Source organism: Patagioenas fasciata, chromosome Z, assembly GCF_037038585.1.
Source record: "Patagioenas fasciata isolate bPatFas1 chromosome Z, bPatFas1.hap1, whole genome shotgun sequence".
NCBI classification, from domain to species: domain Eukaryota; kingdom Metazoa; phylum Chordata; class Aves; order Columbiformes; family Columbidae; genus Patagioenas; species Patagioenas fasciata.
In genome coordinates this window covers 84,609,540-84,628,846 of record NC_092560.1, presented here as the reverse complement: position 1 = coordinate 84,628,846, position 19,307 = coordinate 84,609,540, and the positions used below count along the sequence as shown (strand labels likewise).

General features: G+C 46.8%; 1 protein-coding gene across 5 annotated transcripts in view; it reads left to right on the top strand.

Moving 5' to 3' along the window:
* The window catches only part of LOC136114956 (netrin receptor DCC-like), a 333,036-nt gene that overhangs the window by 7,725 nt on the left and 306,004 nt on the right, over window positions 1-19,307 (top strand). Inside the window, exon 1 of one of the 5 annotated variants that reach the window (XM_071801757.1) lies at window positions 15,241-15,335. The exons of the other annotated variants lie outside the window; for them this stretch is intronic. The gene's annotated coding sequence lies outside the window, so the exon portion shown is untranslated. Of the gene's footprint in view, window positions 1-15,240; window positions 15,336-19,307 lie in introns of those variants that run through there. 5 annotated transcript variants of the gene reach the window in all.

Below are 19,307 nucleotides of genomic sequence, written 5' to 3'. Positions count from 1 at the left end.
CTGGGGACAGAATTATTTTCCCTTGGGGCTTTCCTCCAAAACTCATCCCAGTCAAGCTCTTCTCCAGCTCCGATGGGATGGGAGATGCTTTGTCTCCTTGGATAGAGTGGGATGTTGGAAGATGCTTCCTTAACCATGCCGTTTTGTGCTTTTTCCATGATTTTTATTGCTGTTTTGACACAGGTTGTTGTTGTTTTGTTCTGTTCATCCCCCTTCTTCCCCACTCTGAGCCCAGCTTGGACATTAGGTTTGGCACTGACAAGCTTCTCATCACTCCTTACCCTTTTTCCCCAGGCAAGGCCGAAGCAGCAGGGATTCTCTAATTAATTAGCGCATGGGGGAGCATTGTGGGCCAATCTTAGCACTGGTGGACCTGGCGGAGAAGATAGAAACCCAGCAAAGCCCTGGCAGCAAGTGAGGTTCCCACCATACTTTGTTGACTTGGCCATGGCCACAAATTGCAGCAGCCATAGGAAAATCAAGGTAGATGATCCCCACCTCCAGCTGAAAGCTTTTTCCTGCTCCCAGCTGCATATATATATATATATATATATATATATATATATATTTGTCCTTTTTCACATGCTTTGAGGCACTTTGACCTCTGCTGAGGTTGCTTGTGGCATCTTGGCCAAGAAGCTCCTGGTCTTGGTGGCTTCAGCACAGAGCAGGATGGAGGTTTTAGCCTGAGATGGAGTGAAGCTGTTGGATGAGCAGGTGTTTCTGATACAAGTGTTAAGTGTTGGATTGAAGTGTGTATCATCATGCTGTGCCGTAAGATCCTTTACATCACATTTCCACTTGCTGCTTGTAGATGATTGTTGCTCTTGGTCTAAGAGGCTGCTCCTCAGACTGCTGTGTTTTTCACCACTCCAGGCTCCTGTGCAATAATCCGTGTTTAATTCTGAGTTTTATAGGGATATGGAGTGCGTCTGGCTCTCACTGGTGCTTCAGGTGGAGAGGAAGAAGAGAGCTTGGAGCACATCTGTACAAGTGGGAGAACTCAAATAGGGAGGGAATGACTAATTCAAATATCCTTACTCTCCTGACAGTCTCGAATGCATCTTTATTTGGGGAGCAATTGAGAGACAGCTCTGTGCTGGGCAATGAATAACACTTGCTCTAAAGGACCCTTTGTCAAAGAAATGCCCAAAAAATGTATGGTCTTGAGCCAGGCCATGCAAGTATTGAATGAAGAGTGTCAATATATGGTCTTCTGTTTACAGCTTTAGTGATTTGTACTGACTCCTGCCCACCGTTGATCTCAGCAGCACCAATTTAGCGCGGGACCTGTTTATTTTTGGAAAGCGCTAAGAGACTTTTGAAAGGGCCAGCGGTGAAGCCAAACAGCTTTTCAATATCTATATTATTGAAGAAAAGGCTCGCTCTCAGGTATGCTCTCCAAAAATGGTGGAAGGCAAATACTAGACACTTATATCCCAGTTAAAGAACATTAGGGCTATGTGGCTTTTACACAATTGCAAGTGATATCCTTCTATCTGTTTAAGGCTCTGGAAATTCAGGCTTATGTAGATGATAGTAAATAACATTGCTGTAATAGGACAACTGTAGTCTGGCTACCGCTGGAATCAAATATGAGTTTTATTTTTGTCGAACAATGGCAAACGTAATGTAAAAATTGCTCAAGGGACCAATAAATAAATAGTTCTCCTTTGCTGGGAGTGGAAGAGAAATGAATGTCCAGACAGAGAAAGCAATTTCTCAGTGGAGGAGCTGACTTTCCGGATAAATGCTGTCAAACTTGTACATGGAGTATCGAAAAATGAAGCTACTGGTTGTGCGGAGCTTGGAGAGCCCCAGTTGCTCATGGTAGGAGAGGAGGAGCATCAGCCCTGTGGCCACTGGAGCGGCTTGGGATTGACCCATCGTAAAATGTGAATCCCAGAGTGTCAGGGGTTGAAGGGCCCTGGAAAGCTCATCCAGTGCAATCCCCCCATGGAGCAGGAACACCCAGCTGAGGTTCCACAGGAAGGTGTCCAGGCGGGTTTGAATGTCTGCAGAGAAGGAGACTCCACAGCCTCCCTGGGCAGCCTGAGCCAGGCTCTGACACCCTCACCCCAAACAAGTTTCTTATCAAATTTAAGTGGAACCTTTTCTGTTCCAGTTTGTACCCATTGCCCCTTGTCCTATCATTGGTTGTCACCCAGAAGAGCCTGGCTCCATCCTCCTGACACTGCCCCTTTCCATATTGATCCCCATGAATGAGTCCCCCCTCAGTGTCCTCTTGTCCAGCTCCAGAGCCCCAGCTCCCTCAGCCTTTCCTCACCCGGGAGATGCTCCACTCCCTTCAGCATCTTGGTGGCTGCGCTGGACTCTCTCCAGCAGTTCCCTGTCCTTCTGGAGCTGAGGGGCCACAACTGGACACAAGATTCCAGGTGTGGTCTCCCCAGGGCAGAGCAGAGGGGCAGGAGAACCTCTCTGACCTACTGACCACCCCCTTCTAACCCACCCCAGGTACCATTGGCCTTCCTGGCCACAAGGGCCCAGTGCTGGCTCATGCTCACCCTGCTGGCCCCAGGACCCCCAGCTCCCTTTTCACTGCTCTCCAACAGCTCATTCCCCAACTTACACTGGAACCTGGGGTTGTTCCTGCCCAGATTCAAGACTCTACACTTGCCCTTGTTCTATTTCATTCAATTTTCCCTGTCCAGGTCTCTGAATGGGGGCATGAGTGAATTTTCACGCATGTGTGGGTGCAAGGACGAGGTCTCCAGCCATCACTCCCACCTCATCCCTGTGGCACAGGCACCGTCCAGCCTGGGAAAAACACCGAGCTGCATTTTTTAGACACATTTTCTGGATGTAGTCGCTAAAGGTAAGGCCGGCCAGCCCTTCGCAAAGGCGGTGATCCCGACGGGTCGATACTCTTTCTAAAAGCCTCTTCATCTCCCTCTCATCGTTGCTTGACAAAGGGTGTCAATATTTCTCCAGCGGGCCGCCGGTGCCTCCGTGTACGCTGTTTATTAACCACAACCCCCTTCCTTTGATTAATGCTGATAAACGGTTTAGATAGTGCAATAAGAGGCTTCTGCAGTGTAATTAGTGTTTTCTTATGTGCCTGTTAGATGAAATATTAAAACCTTCGTTGTCCTTCTTATTAAATTATTTTGAGTGGCTAACGATCTTCCTTCACATCCACATCTAATCTGTGAGCAGCTATTCTGGGAAAGGTATAAGAAACATTTATTTTGATATAGGGTGAAGCAGGTAGTTTAGGATCATATTAGTGCATGTTGTGCTCGTTTTGGTACCGTGTATGAGTTTTGTTGTGTTTAATACTGTACTCTTACCATTTTTGTATACCATAAAAGTTGCTTCCCAAGCAGTTCAACTTCTTCATTCGAAACCCCTCAACCATCGCGATATTCTCAGGTATTAATGCAAAATAGCGATTCACCAAGGATATTTGAGCCGCCGCTAACCGGCTTTCCTTGAACAACGTGGAGGGTGTAAAGGGCTTTTTCAGCTTGGCCTGTTTGGTGCTGCTTTCTGCTAACAACGTAATGGAGAGGAACAGAACTAGAAGGTTTCTATATCATAGCGTAATGTTTATTTGCTCTTTCACAATCAGGTTTTGGGGTGGAATTGTACCGTTTTTCCCTAGGTTTGCTTGTCGTGCGGGTTTTTCTAGCAAACGCCACGCTCCTTTGTGCTAACGGGGAACCGAGTCCACCCGGGGGTGGTCAGATTAACGTCAAAAGAAATGATGTTGTAGCAACTGCTCAAAGAATCTCACAATGCACCGATTTCAGGTGTTGCGAGCTGTCAACTCGGCGAGACGAACAAGACCCATGGGAGAAATCTCTTTGTTGTTTTTCCCTCTTTGTTCCACCCTCGCGCTCTTGGCGCTGCTGAAACGTCTGCGGCAGCGAGGGCTGAATATTGGAGCCGTTGGGGACGCGCGAGGTTGATGGCAAAGCACAAAGTGCTGCTCTTGGGCAACCAAAACCATTTGGGTTTAATCAGGCGACACATAGGGACCAGGGACTGCAAACAAACCAAATAATCAGGTTGTTTAATTACATGGTAAAAAGGAAGCGTTTTAGTTTTACTTTGGTCTTTTTGTTTTCAAACACGCTTCCTGTTCTCATCCATTTATATTAAATAAGGTTAAGAAATGGATAATCCCCTTATAAAAAGCCCTGGACCTCTTGTTTTATTTGGAAGGAACATTTTGTTCAAATACAAAAAAAGGGAAGGTTTTAAAGGATTTTCTGTTGTTATTTTGGAGAGAGCAGCAGTATTCTCATTTCAACATTAATCCCAAACTATATCTATTCCGAAATATCTTTTTGCCTTGGCAGTGCTATAACAGTGATTATTCAGGGAGCTTTGTTTGCGGGGCGAGTTCCCAAAAGCTTTTAATTCCATTTATATTCTAATGGTTTCGGATGTGTTTCACTTAGACAATAGGGAGGAGAGAACAGGTGAGCAACGAGAAGCAAATTGGGAAGTCTCTGAAAAGGCCGTGGGGTAGAAGGTTGCGTTCAAATGTGAGAGATGAGCTAAACGAGTCCTCCTTCTGTTGCGTGCGATAAGAAGAAAAGGAGTAAGGAGGAAAGAACCACAATGTAAAAGGTCAGTATTGGCTGAACAGAAGGAATGAGACGTGGAGCGTGGATGGTTGGAAGAAAACCTCAGAGGATGAGGAGAGCAGGATGGGGCTGAGAGGCGGTGTGGGCACGATGCTGTGCGAAGGCAGCACGAGGCCTGGTGAGGAGCTATAAATGGGGCAAAAGCAGGTAAATGATGCTTTTTTGTGGCGTTGCTCAAGGGCTGAACGTACCTGTGGCGTGAAAAAAATGAGAGGTGGTCCAGATGATTTGGTGCTTGCATCCTCGTGGCTGTTGCTCCTTTCAAGGTGTTTTGAACCTTCGGAGCTTTTCTCATGTCAGTCTGAGAGTTGATTTTCCTCCATGGGGAAATTCAGCCCTGGCACAGGAACTGGTTTCCTCCCATGAGAGAGATATTGGCTGATCCCAACTCATTTGGTAGGACAAGAAGAAACGGCCTCAAGTTGCGCCAGGGGAGGTTGAGGTTGGATCTGGGGAACAATTTCTTCCCCAAAGGGCTGTGGGGCATTGGAACAGGCTGCCCAATGGAGTCACCAGCCCTGGAGGGGTTGGAAATACACACAGATGAGGTTCTCAGGGACGTGGGGTAGTGCCAGTGTTAGATTAACATCTGCACTCAATGATTTTGAAGGTCTCTTCCAACCTGAATGATTCCATGATTTATCCCTGGTCCCCGCTGGCCGTGTGGGCTGTGCCACCTAGGGAGCAGAATCTGAGCATCTTGATCTCTCCCGGCCCATTATCTTGTGACAGAAAGGGAGTAACCTATGAAGATGGCTCTATAAACACATTTTCACCCAGGTGATGTTATTACGGTGGTTTTGCCAAAAGCAATTATTTTATTGAATAAGTTCATCATGCCGCTGGGGGGTCTGGCTATGCTTTATGTGGCTTAAATGAGGTTCCTTGCTAAAGGAGACCTTAATTTTAATCCGGGCTTTGACTCATTAGCAGCACTGTCTCACCTTGCAGCTCCGCGTCCCAGACGGAGGATGCGAACCCGATGACCGCGCCTGACAGTGCTCGGCGTGAGGAGCGGAAAGGCAACTTTTACACCTCCGATGATGGCGAAAGAACCGTCTTTAGGAGATATTTACTGTTTAGCAGATTTGGAGCAGCCGCTGTGAGTCATGTGTAGGTGGTTCACCTAAACGGGGGAGATGATTCACGGTGGCACCAGGTGGCTGGTGTTGGCGGGGTCTGATATGCAGAGTGGAACGCCGGAGCCTTGCACTCTCTGACAATAACCACCATCCCTGGGGTTATCTCATAGGCAATGCATTTTCATTTTTTCCGTGATTCACACATGGTGAAATAGCTGAGGAGCTGGGCAGGAAGTGTACCAAGGTTTTCTTTGTGATCCTAGAATCAAAATGATTCTGGATGGAGGAGACCTCCAAGATCATTGAGTCCAACCATTAACCACCCCTGCACTACCCCACGTCCCTGAGAACCTCATCTGTGTGTATTGTCAACCCCTCCAGGGATGGTGACTCCAGCACTGCCCTGGGCAGCCTGTTCCAATGCCCCACAGCCCTTTGGGGAAGAAATTGTTCCCCACATCCAACCTCAACCTCCCCTGGCGCAACCTGAGGCCGTTTCTTTGTGTCCCTGTCTCCCCTCAGCTCCTGTTCTCCAGCTGAACACCCCAGGCCCCTCAGCCGCTCCCATCACACTTGTGCTCCAGCCCCTTCCCCAGCTCCGTTCCCTTCTCTCAACTCGCTCCAGCGCCTCAAGGCCTTTCTTGTGAGGTGATCCCACCACCCCTCTGGCCACCATTCTGAGCCCTGAGGTGATCCTGGTACCCCCAGGGCCACCATTTTGAGCCCTGAGGTGAGTCTGGTGCCGCCATTTTGAGCCCTCAGGTGATTCTGGTGCTGCCATTTTGAGCCCTGAGGTGATTCTGGTGCTCCTGGTGTCGCCATTTTGAGCCCTGAGGTGACTCTGGTGCCGCCATTTTGAGCTCCCAAAACTGCCCCCAGGATTGGTGCTTTGTCCTCCCCAGGTCCCAGCACAGGGACGGTCGCTGCCCTGGGCCTGCTGGCCACACCAGTGCTGGTGCAGGGTCATCTTGGGGCCGGTGTTTTGATACATATGCTGGACTTTGAGTGACTATGTTGTTCTTATTCCTCTCCTCCTCGGTCAAGTCACAAGTGTTTCTGCCACGTGATGCTTGGCTGCTCTCCCAGTGAACGTGTGAGTCCAGCTGGAAACAGCCGGTCAAGGGCAGAGTGGGGCAATGACCATCCTGCCGGCTCCGTCCCGGTGTTGCCCACCCCAAGGTTGAGCGCGAACAGCCCTCCAATGGCAGCCATATCCACAGTGCCCATCCGTGTGTTTGTTCCAACTCGTTAGCACCGAGCCGATACCCGAAGGAGTCTGTTATCAGCTTCAAGGTGACTTGCTCAAAGCTCTTATCGCTGTCTCCGTTGGCCGGTGGATGTGACCCAACTGTTTTATCAAGTCTGGTGATGGGGGGAAGAGCGGCACCGCTTGTGTTTGCAGTAGGCGTGACAATTCTTTATCAGATAACACGATATTGTGGGATATTAGGAGCTAAATTTATCTGCAACTGGCGTTGCTGAAAGCCTTGGGAAAACAGGCAGAGATGAAGTTTTCTCTGTCTCATTTGGCACAGACCCCCAGGTAAACTGGAAGGATTATGAGGTGTGTAAATCAGTGCCATCTGGTTCCAAGGGATTAGGGCCACATTCAGTTTGTGGGCCAGCTCCCTCGGGCCTTTTGATGATGGGCTGATGGTAGCAGTTTAAATTAAATGTGGAGATAAACGATGTCCAAAGGATTTGCAGGTTCATTTGAGCAGGTTCGGATGCCTTAAAACATTAAATCTAAATACCTGGCCAAAGAAATGCAGATTCCTTTATAAGCCACTTTTTGTTTCCCCCACTGCTTTGGAGGTAAGGTGACACTTCAGATAAGCCCTGGGCAACCTTGTCCTTTCTAACCAAAGGAGCAGCACTTGGTTTGGCATTTCCTGGGCTCAATTCAGCTTTTTATAGGACGAGGTGGGTTGAAAGCTCAAGCTGCTGAATTCTTTCAAAGACTTTGCCCATCTTCTGCTGCAAAAACACAGCGGGACTTTGCTTGGCGGCTACAGAAATCAGTCCGACTTCTCTCAGGGTGCCTGGAGCTTTGCTTTTGTATATGGTAAGAAAAGCCACTGTCACAGCGGAGCCCTCCGGCACTGCTCAGTGGTGGCGCCTTTCTCCAACCTTATTACTTATTACAGGTGATCCTGGGACACCGAAACCCAAATTTTCTGTGTAGATAATAGATCAGCAGCTCAGTGCAAATAAGCTGGTAGTGGCTTTGGGCAGCCTGGCCGCGGTTGGGTTGTGTACATCCAACTCCCGCCGTGTTCTATCGGCTCCCGTGCGTTCGCCTTAGGCAAAAATCTTCCTTTGGAAAAAGGACTTGAATCCGAAACTTGGGTTTAGAGCCAGGTTCAGTTTCTGGCACATATCTGTCATTTGAGTTAATTAAGTGGTTACATGGCGAGCGGTTCAGAGAGCTGCTCTGCTCCCTGGATGATTAATGGAACTAAGTGGTTTGAATCATTTTACGGGACCATATTGACAGGGCAGCGAGGTCGCTATTTCCTGCTCATAAATCAGATATTTGAAATACACGATATGAATACCCTCGCCAGAGCTCGATGCAGTAAGAGAATGATTTCTGCCTTCCGAAATTCAATGCTCGAAATAAAATACACTCTTAACCTGCTGCAGTAGAAGATACTGGGACATGTGAACTAGGGCTGGGTAGGTCTTAATGGTTGGATAAATAACTTGAATTACTGGTGCTGCAAGCTCCATCCTGAGATTACTTTCTTGGCGATGTGGCTGCTGTTAGGAACTTGTTCCTGAGCCTTCTCAGCTTTGATGGCAAGAAAGTTCTTCCTTATTTTGCCACCTGGGCACACTCTGGTTCATGTTCAGCCCCCAGGGTCCTTTTCCACCAGGCGCTTTCCGGCCGCTCTTCCCCAGAGTAATTAATCTGCACCCTCTGATACGGGTGCACTGAAGCCAGGAGAAACCAAGAGGCCATTATGGGTATGACTGGCAGCGTCCCACGGATGGGAACAGAGGGTTTTTATGGCGTATTTATGAATTATAACAGCAGCAAAAGCAACCCCTCCACCACGCCATGGGGGTGAGCGTGCAAACCGTTCCTGTGGGCAAACCGCGCCGTTTCGCACCGGGGCCAGCTGTGCTTGTTGGCAACTTCTAGTCAATTCTATCAAACCTTTGAAGTGACTTAATTCTCCAAGGTAGGGCGACTTGGGTTCGCAATCAATTCTGGGAACGCAAGAATTGGAAAGCAAATTATTAGGAAGTTGACAGCAAGGGATGTAGCTGAGGTTTGGATAATCACACTGATACACCAAACACAAGTTTTAAATCAAGTTCTATTTAACCATAGATGCCTCAGAGCTGCGAGGCCGATTCATAAGCTTTCATTTCTCTTGTCGTTTAGGGTAATGCGTCAAGCCCAGAGTCTGGCAGCGGGTAGACCCAAAATTAGCGTTGTTGACAATAATTTAATCTTCAGTTTACTGCAACTGTCCATGAAACCTGTATCGCTAGGAAATATTTCTATACACTTACTGAATATTTCGGCATAATGGAACTACTTACTGGTATTTTTTGCGCTCGAAAATCACTGAAATTTAAACCAGGAAGAAATAAGCGCCTTTCAAGCCCAAAGAAAATCCTCTCTAGATCCATCTTTTTAGCACCAGTTTTAATTTCAGCCGCAACCTGCTGGGCCTAGGTCCGACTTTGAACATCAGAAAGACAGATTCTGTCTGGAATGGCTGAGACGGTGCAAAACAAGAGGGTTTTTGTGTGCGGGTGGCATCAATCCCTCACCCTGGGCTGCTGTTTGCTCAGACCCGGGGTCAGAACAGCTTGTTATTTGGAGGGACGCAAGGTCCTCAGCTATTTCTCTGATTATATTGTTTATCCCGGGTGCGGGGAGGTCAGAAATTCCTCACCTGAACTTCCAGCGTGCTCATTTATTACTCACGTAGTTGCCTGATATGTCTCCAATCTGTTAGATAAATATGGAAGTCGGGCCGTTTACTCCACGCTGCGCTTTCCAATTAGCGTTAATAGGACTTGTACGTCCAGAAAACCCACAGGTTATGAAGGTTTTGACCTTCAGAAGTTTATTCCTGCATCCTGTACACCCTTGTTTTATTTTTAATAGAGAGAAGCGCTGCTGTACTGCAGTTTTGGAGGTGAGTTTTGATGACAGAGGTAAATATAACTCTGGAACACCAGAGCATTGACTTCAAGGTGCTCTGGCAAGGACCAGCTTGGCTCATAGTCCCTGGCTGCGTTGTTTGCGCTTAATTATAACTTGAGGTCATACGAGGGCCTGAAACCGTAGGTATCCTGCAGTCCTTACGAGATGTCCAGCTGTATAATTGGCCCCGTGTTGAGGATGGAAACACTCAGCTCCATCCCTTTGAAAACCGAGCCGCTCCCGCTACCAACTTGTGCCGTCTGATGGGAGCCGCTTGCTCCAGTAAGTGGGAACCAAGTCGTCGAGCGCTTTAAAGGTCATAGAAACACCTACAACCAGCCCAGGACACTAATTGTGGCATCCCCAGAGGGTTGGGTTGCTGGGTTTTGCTGGACCAAACAGCTGAGCCCTCGCCTGCGGCTCTAGGATGAAACATAAGTTGCGCGGAATCACTAAAACAACAAATTTGCTCCCCATCCCCACGAGGAACGCGCTATATTAATAAAAACCTAAGCGAGATGTCCGGAGCGGGTGTTGTTATCCATAAGGGTGCGTTTTTCCTGGGCCTGGCATCCCAAAATGGGCTTTTCCCTCTTGTTTGACCCAGGAAGGGCCAGCGCGCAGAATTGGTGCCGAATCATTCATTGCTGAAGGAAAACATCAATTAATATCAGCCCCGCGGCGTGCGTTATTGTTTCTAAAATGAGGATAACTGATCAATCAAGGTTTAAGCTTAATGAGCAGGAGCAATACTTGAATTACGAAGCGTATGGAAATAATAAAGGCGACAAGCAGAAATAGCTTTCCTCTGGGAGGAAATATTAGACTCGCAGTGATAATTTCCTCCCTTCCTTTGTTTGAATACAAATTAAATTTTACACCCAAATCGTATCATAGGGAAAAAAGTTTCTATTTTTGCTTGGTATTTCCAAAATAAAGGCGCTAAATTTGTTTATAAGGTCTTATTTTGATTGTGTGACACGACTGGGCTCAGGAAACGAGTGTGAACGTGCTGGTTTACTCAGTAATGAAAAATGTGTAGCTACGTATGAAAATTATTTCATAGAAATATGGGGATGAGAAAGTGATGCAGGACCAAGGGAAGAAGTTCAATTGAGATCTTGAGTGGAAAATACTTGTGGATGAGGAGGGTGACACAGACCTGGAGAGGTGACATCTCTGTCCTCGGAGCCAAGAGCCCAAGTGTGGGACCAGACGCCTCCGGGATGCTGATATTATTTTTCTGGTATAGTTATAATCCTTGGATTTGCGTGGATGTGCTGGGATCGGCAGCTTCCAGCTCAGGGAATCGTAGCTAAGAAGAAACAGTGATTATTCTTGTGGTAGGGAAAGGCGATGGCTTTGGGATGTCAGAGTCACAGAATCCCAGAGTGTCAGGGGTTGAAGGGACCTGGAAAGCTCATCCAGTGCAATCCCCCCGCCGGGATATTCAGAGCTTTCCAGTGGAGAGTTTTCTTTACATCTATATAGAAAAGCTGTCTTGATATAGTCATGAACCAGATGGCCGGCGCAATTCTCTTAAATATAAGAGACTTGGTGTTAAGTTCTAGACCCGCATAAAGGTCTAATAGAGATTCATCTTTACAGCTGTGACCCATCACCTCTGGGCTGGATCTGAAAAAAATACAATAATATAATAATAAAACCTTAAAAACATCACCAAAATCAAGCCCAAAATCAACTCTTCAGCTTTCTTGCCAAATAGGATACATTGATTTCCCACGGACCGCAGTTCTTGCCGTCTTGTTGTTTATTTCTCCTCCCAAATAACGAAGAATAGATGAAAAGATGAAGGTTACAACAATCCACAGGCAAACACACTGACAGAATATCCTCAGATATCAGTCAAACCCGTTGATATACAACATGGTTTAGTCGGTATGAGATTACAATTTATGTATTGAGTAGATGAAAATCGCCATGATAGGGAAATTCCCCCTAAAGAAAAGGTTTCTCTTAGGGCTGCACAGAAACACGCTCTTGATAACGTGCTCCTCAATAACCACCGTTGATTATCCGCAGGAAAACACAGCTGGTGCTGGGGATGGGTTCAGCCAGAATTGGGGGAATGATACAAAAGGCGTTTGGGATGCGATCGCTTGGACCGAGCTGGAGTTTGGGGTGACGGACGCGGGTTTTGTGAAGCTTTCTAATATATTTTCGGGGATTTATTACCTCATTATCATCACGTATTTTTTCTGGAAATTTAGGATAATTATCTCTTGAGTTCCCCCGAGATGATTTCCTGATAACTCTTTATCCTTTATTCATATGTATGACTTAAAGGAAATAACCATTTGGATTTCCAGGGTGCAAATATAGGGGTGCAGACACCCCCCAAATATGCGTTCCTGTCTATACAACATGCACAAGAACACCTGCAAAATAACACTTTTCCAATGCAAAGGTTCCATTTTTTAGAATCTGGCTTTTTTAATAGCTTTATTTTTCCTTTCCCTTTGAAAACATCTTTAAAAAAATTGCACATGGCTTCATACTCCTTGGTTTCCATAGTTTCTATGACAATACTTTACCTTTCACCCCATGTCTACTTAGCTCCCTTAATAACATCTCATGAGGGAGTTGTCAAAGGGTTCCTGAAAGTCCTTGTAAACCATCTGTCCTGTTTATAGGGGGGAAAAAAAGGCAAAAGAAGGCAAAAATAAAGCAGGCAGAAAGGAGAAATTAATTGTTCAACGCCAAATAGCAGGTTGGTTGCAGAGAACTTGGGAGGGAAAACTAGAACCAGGGATAAATAAGAAGGTTCATTAGTTCGTGGATCAGCAATCTCCAAGCTGCTTGGGAACCCGCTTCCCGAAAATAAATCTGCCGTTAATAAGGGACCTGCAGGTAAGGATGTCGGTAGAGCCGGATTAGCGGGAGTTTAACGGTCTGCAAGGTCTGGAGCTTGGAGAAGAGGAGACTGAGGGGGGACTCATTCATGGGGATCAATATGGAAAGGGGCAGTGTCAGGAGGATGGAACCAGGCTCTTCTCGGTGACAACCAGTGACAGGACAAGGGGCAATGGGTGCAAACTGGAACACAGGAGGTTCCACTTAAATTTGAGAAGCAACTTGTTGGGGGTGAGGGTGGCAGAGCCTGGCCCAGGCTGCCCAGGGAGGTTGTGGAGTCTCCTTCTCTGCAGCCATTCAAACCCGCCTGGACCCCTTCCTGTGGAACCTCAGCTGGGTGTTCCTGCTCCATGGGGGATTGCACTGGATGAGCTTTCCAGGGCCCTTCAACCCCTGACATTCTGGGATTCTGTGAATGCACGGCAGGAGTTACACAGGGACGTGTCATCCTTGAGGAAACATTGCCCTGGTAGCACAGCCGAGCTCACCGGCTCGCACGAATTAACCATCGTGTCAGCCCTGGGCAGGGGGCGATGTGAACTCCAGCCCCTGACTTCTTATGATGACTTCTTATGATCTCCACATCTTCATGCCTGAGCGGGTCTTGCCCTTCCACGTTGCTTCCTCTCCACCTCCCCGTTGCTATTCAGAACATCACATTGGCCTCGCTCGTACACGGACCGTACGGACCAAACCCAGGAGCAGAGGCTGTTAAACACGGCGAGGAGTTCTTGGACCACTGAGGATAGAAATAAATCATCCAGCTACGAAGGCAAATGGGGATTTGGCTTAGTGGGAGCTATCTCACTAGCCCAGCAGCAAGGGAGAGCCTTGCAGAAGAACCTGATGGAATACAGAGCAATCTCAGATTGCATTAGTCTTGCCTCAGAGTCCCGCACAGTTTCTTAGCTCAGAGGAAGGTAAAATTCACAATTTCTATCCCCTCTGTTTTCTTGGCTTTATCAACAGATGAAATTCCGCTCAGGAAACATTTTAATGTAACACTCTATATATTTATTTGTTTACTTCCCAGGTTTTTATTACTTCTCTGTGCCTTTTCATAGCTAAGGAAGGAATGGGCTGTGAGGTGCTGCAAGTTGCACTCATGTAAGAAGCAAAGCGTTGAGTTCTCCCCAGATCCTCCCCATCTTCTTGCCTGCAGTGTCCAGCCAAGGGCTAAAAATGGCATTTTGAGGCAAAAATGTAGCTTTCCCTCCCACTGCGGTGGGATTTGGGGCCACCTCCGTTTTCTTTGCTCCCGGTAAGCAGGAGGGATGGTGGGAGAGGAGCCTCTGAATCCTTTGCAGAGGACGCTCCCCGTGTGTTTTGGGGAGCCCTGGAGCCATATTTGAGGTGTTTTTTGGGGGGACACGTGCCTGCGTGGCTCCCCATGGCGGAGACCCCCACCGTTGCCCTCGTGCCATGGCACAGCTGGTGCTGATGGGCTCAGCTTAGGCTTGTGGGGCTGTTTTCCAACATCCAACACAAGCGAGACCCCATGGAAACCTCATCCCTGAGCCCCCCAAAACCCCTCCCATCTGCTCCATCGCAGGCTCCATCCCATCCCATGTTACTCGTCGCACCGCAGGCTGCTTCCCATAAAGATATTTCAGACCTGTACGGTATTGCCATGATCCATATGTTGACCTACAGAAAACGGGAAGAGCAACAGCAACTCCAAAGTGTCAGACAATATTTAACATTCAAAGGTGTTGTCGCGTGCCATATTCAAATAGAAAGTTGTTGCCAACAATTAAAATGAACCAGTTCATCGCGTGCTGAAGCAACATTGGTCAAGAAAACAGTGTCTGGCATAGCGGTATTTGGAGTTATTTTTGCGTTCTCTGAGAGCCTGCAAATAATAAGATGTAGACATTAACACCTCGTGAATACGTTTAATTTTCTATTTAGCTATAGCTTTATTCAGCACTCCCGGAGATAACGGTAGCAGCAAAGAATGGTTGAAGCTTAAAGAATATTTAAAAAATAAGTCCCAAGGCCTCATATTTGTTCTGGAACTCTTTGTTTTATTTGTAGGGGATACTGTTTAATTTAATTGCCCTCGTGCCGTGGCCCAGCTGGTGCTGACGGGCTCCACAAACCCCAGCTTGGGGTTGCGGGGCTGTTTTCCAACATCAAACACAAGCGCAACCCCATCCCCGAGCCCCCCAAAACCCCTCCATCTGCTCCTTCCCGTGCCACGCGAGGATCTTTTCCAGCTTCCAGAGCTCCGTTCCATTTCCACGCGTTGTCCTTTATTATGGATATAACCAGAAGGAAATCAGATAGACTTTCCCCCTTGTTATTAGAGGTGATAATTTGCAGGCTGAGCGCGTTGCCATGGCGACGCCAGCAGCCCCCGAAGGGGGAGGCCGGGAGTCGCGGCCTAATCCTGAGGTGATTTTCAATAGCACCAGCTGTCCCGGGGCTGAAAGGCATGGCAAATTATACCATTATTGGAGAGAAACGGGGAGGCTAAGCTAATTATTTGTGGGCTTCAGACACAGGTGTTCATAAAAGCCGGGCCGTGTGCTCCTCATTTCAATCACAAAGGGGCGGCCCTGGGCCTGCTGCCGCCATGGGGCCGCGCTGCAGGTAACTACTCTCTGGAGAAATGTCTTTTTTTTTGTAGCTTTCTAGCCTTTTTCTGAATGTTTTGTAGCTGGGAAGTGGTGTTGGAAGCTGGGGGTGTGCTGGGGTTGAGTTTGGGGGGTGATTATTTGAGGCTGATGGGGGGGGGGTGGTGTTGTGTTGTTATTGCAAAAGAAAGTAGTTATAACTCAGTGTTTTGCTCTTTAATGTGAGTAACACGAGTATAAAACTTTGTGAGAACAACTGCCTGTTAATCTGGAACTTTGCCTGGTGCAAACTTTGTTTCTTTAGTTTCTTTTGCCTTCAGTAGAGTGGAACAGAAGTTACATCAAAAGTGTTTTTGAGGTTAGGACATCAGCTTCTTATTAGAAAAATAAGCAATGTGGCACATGGTTTTTTGGCGGGGAAAATGTTTGTCTGTGTATTAATGTATCTATGAAAAAGCTTTAATGGAAATATCCTGGTTACGCTCATTGTTGCTTTTGCAGAGTTGTTCTGTGCTTCAGGTTTGAAAAGCACGTTCTGAATGCTAAAACAAGATTTAAAGTGTCTATTTTGGCTGCTTTAAAACTTGCTGAGGTATTTTGGTGTGTTCTGGTGTTGTGATGTTAAAACAAGTGAGGGCGGGAAGCTTTTAATTCTACTTTGGAGGTGAGAAACTCAGTAATTAAGGTGAAAACTTGGTGAAATTATCCCTGTGAGCACAGAGTTCAGTGTCTGCTGATGGGGGGGGGGGGGGCTGGAGCTTCCAAAAGGGGGAACTCGGTGTGAGATCTTGTGGTAAAATGTATTTTGCAAGAATTGAAATGCGAACAAACCAAAAGATTTTGGGAATTGGCACCAATTTTGGTGAGGAACAGCGATGTTAATGGAGTCAGAACGGAGTGTTTTCCTAAAGAAAACACTTGGAGTGAGCTACTTCAAAGTGTGTTTTGAAGTTGCTTTGCTTTTACCAAGCAGCAACCAGATTAATTTTAGTTAGTTGCTATATAAGCTTTCTGTTTGTTGCAACCTTAATTCTTAAAATAATACTGAAGTGAAAAATATGTTGTCCGCTGGGACGATTTTGGCCATCAAACCCCACTTTACTGAGCAGAAATCTTTGTGTTTTCTAAACCCTGAGAGCACAGCAAGGGGAGTTTTTTGTATCTCGGGTGATATATTTATGGTGTGAATGCGCTGTCTGTTTGAGCTTTCAGATGCATGGAAAAAATAAGATATACCAGGGTTCGCTACGTGCTTCGAAGTCTGAAAAGGCTACGTGGTATATGGCTTTTTGGTTTGTATAAGATAACTTTATAGGAATATTGGAGCTGTTGCTGGTAGGAAGGACCCGTGACCACGCAAGTGCCCACTCGGATTGTATTGCAAGTTAAATCCGCGCGGTGTTTTATGTTTCATCTTTGTGCTCTCTTTCAGAATAACATTATAGAATTGATGCAGGGTCATGTACCTTCCGCCAAGGTTAAGAATTGAATTTACTACTACAACCTATGTTCATCTTCGCTGTATCTTTTGAGGGAGGAATTCAATATTAAAAGTCAGGATAGATGATTCAGATGCACAGTTTCTTACGCTTTTGTCTTTTTAGAGCCTTTTAAAAAAGAAATGAAAGCGTTGCATATTGTTAAATGTCAAAGTACCATAAAGAAAAGTTTACACTCGATAGCTTTGAATAGCGGTGTTGGCTGACATGGCCAATTACTTGTCTGCCAAATAATAATAATACCATAATGGATTCATTACCTCGCTGCTGTGATATAATGAAGAAGTGAGAACCGGTGTTGTTTTTATGCGCCGTGTAACGCAAATATATTCACAGTACAATAAGATCAGCGCTGGTAAATGTAAGCATTTATTATATATATGCTCACATGCCTCTTGAACTTGGTGAGCGGCTTTTGAGCATTTCTAGAGATGTATTTCAGAGTGGGCGGCTGCCATTTATTTCTCCATTGCCAAACAAAGGTTTGGTCTTGAACCTTGTTTTAAGTGGGGGGTTGAAGTTCCCAAACGTCCCCCAGCCCAGCCTACTTGGGCTGAGCTTTAGCAAATATTCCTGCGCTTTATAAAGGTTGATAAGGAGAACATGGGGGATTTTTGGGTCACTGAAAGGCAAGAAGCAGCCACTTTATTAATTGTGCGTCTCATGATGTGGAGGCCTTGGCTTATGGTTTTTCTTCCTCTCTGTTGTTTTTCTGGAATGATTGCTGATGTGATTTATTCAAAAGGGAACAACGGGTAAAACAAAGCAGGAAAAGCGAGTGGGAAGCTCAATCAGGTGGGTTTTTGTGGAGTTTATCCAGACTTTGTGCTTTGAAGCCAAGTTCTTCACCGTGGTATCACTGTACTGCTGCATCATGGGGAGAAACCTGGAGTAGTACCTGGAGTATTGTGTTCAGTTCTGGGCCCCTCAGCTCAGGAAAGAGCTTGAAGTGCTGGAGCGGGTCCAGAGAAGAGCAACAAGACTGGGGAAGGGACTTGAGCACAAGCCCTATGGGGAGAGGCTGAGGGAGCTGGGCTTGTTCAGTCTGGAGCAGAGGAGACTTAGAGGTGAGCTCAGCACTCTCTAGAACCACCTGAAGGGCAGTTCTAGCCAGGGGGGATTGGGCTCTTCTCCCAGGCAGTCAGCAATAGGACAAGGGGGCATGGGCTTCAACTCTGCCAGGGGAAATTTAGGCTGGAGATTAGAAAATTAGGCTGGAAATTCTTCACAGAGAGAGCGGTCAGGCATTGGAATGGCTGCTCAGGGAGGTGCTGGACTCACCGACCCTGGAGGTTTTTAAACTGAGATTGGACCTGGCACTTAGTGCCATGATCTGGTCAATGGACTGGAGTTGGCCCAAGGGTTGGACTGGATGATCTCTGAGGGCTTTTCCAACCTGGTCCATTCTGTGAAACAAGGGAAGGAGGATTCAAAGCTGCTCTTAGGGCAGCAGATGTTCTTTTTCCGCCCTCTTTTGGGTTCGGTGTAGCGTGTGCTGTTCTTGTGATGTCCTTTAGAGACTTTAAGGTGTTCTATCCATCACCATATAAAACCATATGTTAGAAAGCAAAGGTCTTTTGTTAGAAAAAGACAGAAAAATGCAGTAAGGAGTGATACGCTGTTGGGGCTCAGTGTCCAACACAGCCCGTGCAGTTAGTGGGTTGGCACGAGGCTGATTCCATGGGGAGAAGCCAGAGGAGAAGAAGTGCTTTGTGTGAATGATAAAGTGTATTTGGATCCCCAGGGCCTGGTCCTCGCGGGCTGGCGCTGCCTCAGCTGCGGCCCCAAATGCATCGGGGAAGGCACCGGGTGCAAATTAGCAACGTCCCGATGACAAATTTCTTTGCCAAATGCGAAGCCAGCGCTGGTTTTGTGAGCTGCGGTCTGGCTTGGCGTTTAAATCCCCCGGGGAGAAATGAAGAGGGTTCCTTTGAAACTAAAGGCCCTATTTAAGCCCAATTCATTGCGCTCTTATTGTTGTTGCTGTGTATTATGGGGCATTGGGCCTGATAAGCGATTATTGTTACAATGAGCCATGCGAGTGATGGACAGCGCTTGCAGGTAAATGGCAAAACCACAATGCTGGGCAGTGCTTACTGTTTGACTTCTATTTTCTTAAACGTGACCAGTTGATACAAATCAGTGGTGCCTCTGGATGCTCTTTCAGTTCATTCCTTCCCCAGGCACAGTGATGTTACTGTTGAAAGAATGAATCAATTCAGTGGTGGTGCTGGTGCTGTTGATCATTTTCTTGGCTCTGCTTTCATATTTCAGCCCGATCTGGAAGGAGAAATGTTGTGAGATGTGATTTTTCTGCAGCTGCACAGCGTATGTAGTTACTTGTAACTCTGCAAGTTACAATAATTGGGTAAAGGTAACGCAGAACAGCAGCAAGAACTGGGAGGTTTGTGTGCTTAATGCAAATTTAGCATTTCAGTGCTAAAAGCCATTAGTGAGTACTAATAAACAGAGGTATAATCAGCCTTATG